We start from the raw sequence: 10,534 nt of genomic DNA, 5'->3' as shown, positions 1-10,534 counted from the left end.
ATTGACTCTGCCAGTGCCATAATCTCCAGACTTTCCAGGCTCCAACACTATGAGAAAGAAATGGTTTTTGCTTATAAGCCACCCATTCGGTGGCATTTTGTTACAGCAGCCTGAACAGACAAAGACACTAACAGTTACTGAGTGTTTACTAGATGCCAGGCTTTGTGCTTAGAGAAGTAAAAGAACGTGCCTAGGATTAAACAGCAATAAATTGTAACATTGGTCCCAAACCATGTTATTCTAAACTCTTTGCTTTTAGTCATTTTGCTCTATCACGCCCAACCAGTTCTGAGACTAGGGCACCAAAGTAAATCATCGTGCTTTGTCTTCCCTGATCAAGGTCCTCACTGAGGCTGCTGGCCACTCCATCAGTCTGATTAACACTGTGGGAAGATTTACTATGAAACTGCAGCTGATAGAGAAAAAAACAAAAACATAAAAACAACCTGAGAAGGAAGTAGTAATTTGCACTTCGCCTGAGAAACCCTTATGTTTGACCTATAAATCAACATACTCCAGCTCCAAAAAATGGGACACCGTGGAGAAAAGCTTCAAAGAGAAAGGCAGAAATGAAGTTTAGTGTCTTTAGGAGGAAGGAGAAAGGTATTTGCTGGTTAGGCTGTCACTATGAATCCTTACAGAAAGGAGAAAAAGTGTTTACTCAGTGAGATTTTAACTTTAAAATGGGAAAAAGGAAACAGGAAACTTTTCATTCATGTTTTTCAATTACTGGTGAGCTCTGGCAGCCACTCTGAGAAAATCATGTTCCACCCAGGTGGCTTTATCAGCTTAAATGATCCCCTTATTAATCAGAATTTCAAAAGGCAGTAAAAGCCAGTTCAAAATAATGGGATTATCTTTGGAGTTGGTGCTAAGTGCTTAAACTGTAGCCTTCTGACACGTCCCCCTTTTCTTTTGAATATATACTTCGAGATGCAACTGCCAAATGTCTAAATTACGTCAGGAAATCTGATGTGACAATGTCCAGCTAGCCACAAATTGTTGAGAGCTCTGCTCTTCGTCCAAGATGGTCTCTTGATCTCTTGCCCAGATGACAGTAATCACTTCTAAATTGGTCTCCCAGCTCTCAACCATAAAGCCCTACAGTCTTTTCCCCCACAAAGCAGCCTGTTCGTTCTCACTGCCGCACGGTATCCCACTGTGTGGGTTTATCTTGATTTATTTATTTCTTCTCCTGCTGATGGGCATTTGGGTGGTTGACTCATCACAACTACCCAATTCATCTTTTTGATAAGCATACAGACATAGTTTAGTTAGTGGATTCCTGGGAATGGATTTGCTGGGTCATGGGTATATATATGTTCATTTTCAGTAGATGCTGAAAATAGTTTTCTAACGTGCTAATCAACATTGTGGTTTTGTTTTGCTTTACCTTTCTCCGTATTCTATTCAGCCTTTTACAGATCTTGTTTTCCCCTTACATTTTCTTTCAATGTTTAGCAATAAATAAAATTTTTAAAAATTCTATTCTGAAAAAGTAAAGATCTTCATAACTGAGGACATTCAAAAGAGTATGTCCCAAACTCCTAACGCATTTCCATGAGGCAAATTGTTCTGAGTGATGGTGCATTGCTGGCAAAATGGGCAGCCACATACCACATCATTTTGTAGCAAACACATGAAACAGTCCTGGAATGTTTATTGATACAATCAGTCATATGACAGTAATAGCTTATGAGTAATTTGAGATTATCTTTGCCATTGCTTCACCCCGTTAGCAAAAATAACTGACCATGATCATTATCCTAAAGCATCTAAAACCTCTGTTCTCATTCATGTCCGGGTCTATTTATGTTCCAAAATGACACGGGTTTAAGTAAGATTTACTTTGATTATATGGATTTGAACCCTTTCTCTCTTTGCCCCTGCTGTCTTTGTCCTGATCAGTTTGGATCTTCCTCCTACTCTTTCCTCTTCATTGGAGGCTTTGTCTTTGAGAGGTATTCTTATTTAATGGTTTCAAGACTTCCTAAGTCCCAGACCCCAGACTAGCCACCATCAGACGTTCCCACAGTCTATTTACACTCATCCATGAATTAGAGCCTATGAAGTATACTTCCAGCTTGCCCTGGCAAACACTGGCATCATGAAGCAAAAGGAACTTGGGTCACTGGATGAGTCAGGGTACCAACAGGAAACGCTGGTATGCTCAGAAGAGAAGAGAGTTAAAGTACAAAACAAATGAACATAGGGTGGGAAAAAAAGAGAGAAGAAAACCAAGAAACAGACCCTTAACTATAGAGAACAAACTGATGGTTACCAGAGGGGAGGTGGGGGGGTGGGTGTTAAACAGGTGATGGGTACTAAGGAAGGCACTTGTTGTGATGAGCACCGAGTATTGTATAGAAGTGCTGAATCACTAAATTGTACACCTGAAACAAATATTACACTGTATGTTAACTAAGTGGAATTTAAATAAAAATTAGAAAAAAAAAAAAAGGACTATAGACATGAGCAAAGTTAAGGGATCTAACAAAGGATAGTGAACCCCCTGGGACTAGCAACAATGAAAAGTTGTTTTTACACTCAGTTCTGAAAGGATAGGTCAGCAAATGTGGCACTTGGTGAGAGCTGTAGTCACAGGAGAGGAGGGGGAGGGGCCACAGGAAAGGAATGAGCCATGGCTGAAAGAGCAAAGACCCTGACCTCTCTCCTTGCTGTCCAGTGACCCTGACCTCTCTCCTTGCTGTCCAGTGTCCCATTGGTGCCTCTCATTGACAGAACCCACTGGAAGCGACAGGACAAGGGAATTTGTGTGATGGAGACTATAGGAGCACAGAGCAGAGTGGGGAAGGCAGCAAATGGGTGTGTGGTGGGGCAAACACAGATTATCTAGCAGCATCTTTGAATCACCCCCTGAAAGAGGGCTGTCCAAGACAGCAGTCTGACCAATAGGACATACATTCATCTCAAGTGTGTGTTAAGTATTAATCCGTTAAACCCCTGAGATTTAGGGATTGTTCGGTCCACAGTTAACCTACCCTAACTAATGTATCTGGTTTATTTGCATTTCACATTATGTCTTTTATATTTAAATTGTTTTCCCAAAACTATCAGGGGAAATGTGTAATAATCCTCTAAAAATGTAAATGAGTAAATTTCACAAAGATTTTTTTTATATAAATTGTTAATAATTCTACCTTGAGATTATGAATAACTACTCTGCCTTTAGATGTTCCGAACAGCTGCTTCCCAATGACAGCTCAAAAGGGAAGAAATTGCAGGAGGGTTAAAACACAGCATTTCTTCAAAAAATAAGACTATATGAAGGAGAAAATACCATGGGAAAATAGTAAAATGAATACCATTGAAAAATTCTTTTTAAGACTGCTCACTCCCATTTCAACTCACCTCCTTCCTCTTAGCCCTGCTTTCCCTTCTCTTCCCAGTGAAGTGCTTGTTGCTCTCAAACTGGCCCCTACCCACCAGGTTTCCCTAACAGCCTCTTTCCACCTCCTCCATCCCTGCTACGCTCCAGGCCTCCTCAGTTTACGTGGAAACATCACCCCTGGGCCTTTCTAGGTTACTGGTTAACTATCTTAGTAACTTTATTCATCCATCCATTCATTTAAAAAAAAATCATTGGGCACCACTTAAATGCAAGTTATATTCTGTGATGTTAAGACTTATAGTCCTTATCTCCCTCTCTCTCTGCCCCTCCCCTGCTCATGCTCTGTCTCTCTCTGTCCCAAAAATAAATAAAAAACGTTGAAAATAAAATAAAAAAAAAAAAGACTTCTAGTCTTTATAAGATTACTTATATACATATAAGGGGTCCCTTAATAAGTTATAATGCAGCAACAGAGAAAAGATATGGAAACAAATAACCCTAGTATGAGGCAGAAAATGGTCAATGACACAAAAGAGGCATAGATAAAGTCCTACAGGACTTTAGAAAAAAGGAAAGGGAAGGTGGCACCTACCATGCCCCACCACTAGGCTAGGGAGAATGCACACATTAGTTTATCTTTCTTGCTTATGGCTAATTCCTTCTTGTCCTTCAGGAAGGTATTCAAGTGTCACCTCCTTGACCTCCATGCTCCCACAGTCACAGCTTGATCACATCATAGGATCATTGTCAGTTTATTATCTTTCATTTCAAATGACGGCAATTACCTGTACGTGGGGGACAAGCCTTGTCTTTGTGCATCTTCTATGCCTCCCTCTGAATCTGATGCACACCATCCCTTCAGGGATGGATGGATGGATGGATGGATGGATGGATGGATGGATGGATAGATGGATGGAGTACTATTAGCACATTAGAGGAAAAAAGAAATAGGTAATTCTAGGAATTTCAGGCATCCACTTGGATTGTGTTGCAAGGATGTGGGTAGGAAGGTGGCAGGTGACAAACGTTGAAAATAGAAAATGGAAAACAGTTCGTAAGGTCTCAAATATTTGGCTAAGGCAGCTGGACTCATGCTGCAGAGAACTGAGGAAACACTGGGAGCTGATGAGCAGGGAAGAGATGAGATCAGATTTGTGTTTTAAGGAAATTAATCTGGCTGTTGGAGTATCTTTCCCTTTTTGATAATATATTCACCTTCTATCAAGAATTTTCTTTGCCTTAACCCAAACAAATCAATCTTACATTGTGGGTTTGAGCAGCTCTGATAAACATTTCTTTTTCCGAAAGAGCTCAAACCTGCATATGTCTAAGTCAGCCTCTAATAAAGTGTTGTTTTCTACTTTTTTTTTCTTTCAATTAGTCTTTATGCTACTCCCCAAGCCAGCAACTGCATTATTTTGATGCAACACCCCGAAATTAATTCTGAACTATTCCCCAAGACCCAGCATGTGGTTACCAGAAAATGCTCACCCCCAGCAGGGAGCGTCACGAATGACTTCTATGTGAGATTCTCTTATGAGACAACATTTGCTGATAGAGATTCTAGTAATTTTTTTTTTTACTAGAAATCATTTTAAAATGACACGTTTGAATGAAATCTTGCCATTTGCAACGACGTGGGTGGAACTAGAGAGTATTATGCTAAGCAAAATAAGTCAGTCAGAGAAAGATAACATACAATTTCACTCATATGTTGAATTTAAGAAACAAGGGTGCCTGGGTGGCCCAGTCAGTTGAGTGTCAGGCGCTTGATTTCAGCTCAGGTCATAATTTAATGGTTTGTGAGATTGAGCCCCCAGTCTGTGCTGACACCATCGAGTCTGCTTGGGATTCTCTCTGTCCCTTGCTCTCTGGCCCTCCTGCACTTATGCTCTCTCTCTCTCTCTCTCTCTCTCTCTCTGAGTGAATGAATAAACATTAATAAAAAGAAGCAAAACGAATGATCATAGGCGGGGGCGGGAGGTGAAGAGAGAGGAAAACCAAGAAACAGACTCTTCATTATAGAGAACAAACTGACTCTTACCAGAGAGGAAGTGGGTGGGGGGATGGGTGAAATAGGTGAAGGGGATTAAGGAGTGGACTCGTTGTGATGAGCGCTGGGTGTTGCATGCCTGTGTTGAATCACTAAACTTGTACACCTGAAACTAATATGACACCATATGTTAGCTAAATGTAATTTAAATTAAATGAAATAAACAACCCATTCGCCCAAGGAGAAAAATTATCTTTTAACGCAGTAAGGACCATTTTAATACTTGATAAGTAATTGAATAGATCAATATTAAAAATTAGACCATCATCTTTGACAACACATATTATTCAATTTATCTGCCATAAGCCAGTCTTTATGACAATGTATGTGTACCAAGTCAACAAGTGATAACTTCAGATCATTTTAGATGAAAGTTGTATCTTAAAATTATAAAATTTTACAAGTTAACATTAAAGTTAAGCATGCGGGGCGCCTGGGTGGCTCAGTCGGTTAAGCGTCCGACTTCAGCTCAGGTCACGATCTCACGGTCCGTGAGTTCGAGCCCCGCGTCAGGCTCTGGGCTGATGGCTCGGAGCCTGGAGCCTGCTTCCGATTCTGTGTGTCTCCCTCTCTCTCTGCCCCTCCCCCATTCATGCTCTGTCTCTCTCTGTCCCAAAAATAAACAAACATTAAAAAAAATTTAAAAAAATTAAAAAAATAAAAAATAAATAAAGTTAAGCATGCAAGTTCAGTTGATACTTTGTTTTAATAATATTTATTCTCTCTACTTTCCCAAACCTATTGCTGATCAGAAAAATAAATAATTGCAAGGAACACAAGTCCAATAAGACAGTATTACTCAGCCATCTGGTATGAAAGGAGATAGTGAAGTCTTCGATATTGCCCAGGTGGACTTCTGGAATTACCTTTTTAGATATATATTCAGCAGTCAACATTTCAGGAAAAATTACTTTGAGATTGAAATATTTTGAATATAAAAGTAAGGCAAATCACTAGACTTGAGTCATCTTTCAGCATTTTTTAAAATTCCAAAATGGATCACTGAGAAGACTCAAGCTGCATGCATTATTGAGCAAGAAATTGACTCGGATTCTCATTTTCGTATTATTTGATACCTTGACAAACAACCCTCTCTTTTCCAAAGTCCATTCCTGGATCAAGTATAGGGACAAAGAAAGCAATCTCCCATGCGTCACGCCGTGATATAGGCTCTTCTCTCAGAGTCCTAGGACCATGATGCAAAGCACTGTACAAGTTTTGGGAGATGGGTGGGTGAATAGACACCGGCCCAGAAAGCCCTGGGATACCATTAGCCCTCCAAGAAATGAACTCACTTTGGGGCTTTGCTGAACCGTGGTGTAAACTTCCTATTTAAATTACAGGAAGCTTATCCTCTTCATCTGGTCTGGAATTATCTTTCTTTAAAAATTAATAAATTCCTGACAGACCTGTCCTGCTAAACTAGTCATCATGGTTTCACTTTCTGCTCCAAAGCCTGTATGAATCTCTCTGCCTAGTTTGGCTAATTGATATTCACAAGACTTCATAACTTCTCTTGAAAAGAGAGTTTCTGATCCTACTGGTTTCCTAGAGTCAAGTATGCACACAGCTATTTGGTTTATCAGCATTTCTACAAATTCTGTTTTTCCACACATTTAATTCATATGCACATAAATATATGTAGATCACTTTTAAGTTTCATAACTGGAAGAAGATTCAAAATATTTTTATAACATTTTAGTTAACTCTGGATGACCAGAGAGTAAATATCTATCATTTAATTTATTCTAAAAAATCTTGCCTTCTATAGGAACTCAAATATTTTACTACTATTATCTAGGAAAATCTGGAGGAAGTAGGCCTTGCTTTCCCTCTGGAAGAAACTTGTCTATTCCCATTATGAATTCAAGAAGGACCTGAGCTTTGTTCACATCTCAGTTCCTCCAATATCATCTGTATGCTGCAGAGTCCTTCGAAACATAAATTCTCTTACCAAATGCCCTGCTCCAAGGGAGAGTTTATGAGCTATAATTCTTACCTCAGTTAGAGAAAAGCTATCAATAGATGCATTAACAAGATGTCTTTGTTGGTCCCCACAAGGTGACTTTGTTTAATGTAAATTTCTAGATCAGACACCCATGATATAAAAAAGAATATATTCATGAGCCAATTTTTTACCCATTATTTTAGATTACTTGTACCCTCTGCTATACACTCCTTATACGCAAGTATTGAGATGTTTGAATGTAGTGGTTTACAGTTTCAGGAGTAACAGGTATTCTAATTCATGCTCAATGGTATCTTACAGTATGAGATTTCACATCTCATGCTAGGACCATACTACCAGAGCCCAAGTCCTCAATATTTCCCCCACAGCATCAGGCAGCTGCTGCAGGAGCAACCTGAGAGGGAACATTGAACCATGTCACCACTGCAGCTTTGAAAGACACATGTAACTCACAACCCTAGTCATCCAGAACACTTGACACTGTGTTCTACTTCTACTGCTCACAGAAGCTAAAGTCAGTTGGATGCTTTTATTTATAGTGGGGACTCTTCCACCAACAATTTCATCAGTATTCCTCACTGGCCTCAGCAGAATAATGAAACACTCGGGAGCAAATATACAACCCAACAAACCATAGCTGGATGCCAAGATTGCAAACGTTTCCACAGCTACTTTGAACTTGCCTTTGGTGCTCAAGTAAGCAGGGACAAAAAAGATCCAGACGATGAAAAAGACCAGCATCACAAAGGTGATGCATTTTCCTTCATAGTAATTATCTGGCAACTGGAAAGCAACCTAGGTTGTAAGAAAACATAGCAAGGCCAGATAGACATCAATCCCAAACATAGAGCATAAAAATTCTATAGAACCTTCAACACATTCCAAAATGATCTTTATGTTTCGAGATTCCATGTTCTTGCACACTCTTGGAGGCTCCAGTTCTAAGTAGGTTGTGCATATGCCAATCTCAACTAGAACAGAGATCAGCACAATGATTTTTCGATAAAGGGAGTGGATGGATAGGAGTCGGGCTCTGGATTTAGAAATTCTGTAGGCTAAACACAGTGAAATAGTCTTTCCAAGAATACAAGACAGGCAAAGAGAAAATCTCACTGCCAAAGTGACATGGCGGGTCATATAGGACCAGTTGTATGGCTTGCCAATGAAAAGCCTGGAAGACAGCCGTATGATGACAAGAGAAACCTGAATAAGAAAGCCCAGATCCCTGTCATTGGCATTCACAAGTGGAGTATGCCTGCATATCACATACACAATTGTGGCTGCCACGACCACAAGCACCCCAAAGATGGAGAGAATGACAAGCAGTAATCCCAGGGCCTCATTGTAAGCAAGGAATTCCACCTCTCTCAGTATGCACTCGCTCTTTTGTGCATTTGACCAATAGTCTTCACCACATTGTTCACACTCCCTTTGACCTAATGAACAAACAGAGGATTAACTGCAAGAAAATTAATTGTCCCCTTTAGCTGTGAATAGCTCAGAGCAGCCAAAGACCCAGGGCAGGACTCACTGAAATCCCTTTATACAGAATATACAAAATCTAAAAAAAAAAAAAAAAAACCAAGAAAGAAAGAAGAAAAAAAGCAGCAATACAATGGTCTTAGAGTCTGCAACCAATATTACAAATTGAGAATTATTTTTAGTTGTGGAAATTTGGACTGCCTTCTTGGTTTCAGCCTTTCCTATATTGGCCTTTTCCAGTAAGATGCCTCTTTCCTTCTCTTCCCATTATCCCGTTGAGAAGAGAGGTGTGTATCCTCATAAACCTAAGAACAACCCACAGATGGTTTGCCAGGGATGGGAAAATTAAAGCTACTCAGGTGAAACAATCAAGAGAATTATTGTGAGAAATTTGATTAAAATACAAGTGTTTTCAGTCTTCCATTCAACATTACTGCCACCTACTGAGGGGAATCTTGTCTTTGCTTCTTCAGCTTTCTCCTCCCCACCCTCCAGATGCAGATTCCAGAGAACAGGCAGAGAAGGACTGAGAATAAGAAGGGAAACAAGGGTCCCTGGGTGTCTCAGTTGGCTAAGCTTCTGACTTTGACTCGGGTCATGATCCCATGGTTTGTGGGTTTGAGTCCCATGTCGGGCTCTGTGCTGACAGCTCAGAGCCTGGAGCCTGCTTCAGATTCTGTGTCTCCCTCTCTCTCTGCCCCTCTCCCTCCCCCACCCTCTCTTTCTCTTTCACACACACACACACACACACACACACACACACACACACACACACGTAAATAAGCATTAAAAAAAGTTTTTTTTAAAACAAGGGAAACAAAAACAACAGTGTTGACAAAGCTACATGGGAGTGTGTTACAACATAGGAAAAAGGTATTTGAGATGAATTTATGGTAAATTATCAAATGGATCACTTTAGTGTTCTTTGAAATGTACAGGTGATGATTGGAAATCGCTTTTAACCACTTCTCACTGTTGGATTGGACTTCTCTTGATAAAACTCTTCAGAGAATGAGTCACGTGGGCCTCAGGGAGTTGTTCAGGTTACATTGTACTTATTTTCTATTTGGGGAAATTTTACATTTTTTAAAATTCTTCTTGAAATAAATTGTTATGGAGGGCCTTTGGGCAAAGGACAAGTACAGCTTTTGAGTTATCTTTAAAGATAGAGATAAGCAGAGATAAAAGTATACCTGCTCCAACATGCTTTATAAGGCTACGAACACCAAACCCAGGTAAATTCCTGGTCATGAAGAGCAGAAATTCATCAGGTTGTAGAGAAGAATTCATGGAGCAGTAAAGAATTCATCTGTAAAATTCATCCTACAAACCTGGAGCAATTATGGCCTTAAGTCCACTGTCTTTAGGGATGGAATTCTACATCTTACAGTTCCAAACTAGAGATAATTCAGTAGAATACAGAACTGTAATTCACCTGTTTTTCCAATTATTCACTATTTCTTACATAACTGATGTTTAATGTATTTTATAAATTGAAATAATTTTAAGTACTTTTTATGATTCCATTTATTCACATTTCATTTTTAAAATTTTTCTTCTCTTAAATTCTTTCTCTTAAATTCCCAACTGTAGCAGCTTTAGAACTGAAACCCAATATTATGGGTTTTTTTTCAAACTACACAGAATATCCAACAGTTTGAAGGATTGTAATGATTTT

General features: G+C 39.5%; 1 pseudogene; it reads right to left on the bottom strand.

Annotated features, from left to right (window-relative positions):
* Window positions 1-259: 259 nt before the first annotated feature.
* LOC115522831 overlaps window positions 260-10,534 on the bottom strand; it is a 34,619-nt pseudogene continuing 24,344 nt past the window's right edge.

The sequence above is a fragment of the Lynx canadensis genome, chromosome C2 (genome assembly GCF_007474595.2).
Source record: "Lynx canadensis isolate LIC74 chromosome C2, mLynCan4.pri.v2, whole genome shotgun sequence".
Lineage (NCBI taxonomy): Eukaryota > Metazoa > Chordata > Mammalia > Carnivora > Felidae > Lynx > Lynx canadensis.
Note: the sequence above shows the minus strand (reverse complement) of the source record. Positions and strands in the feature narration are given on the sequence as shown.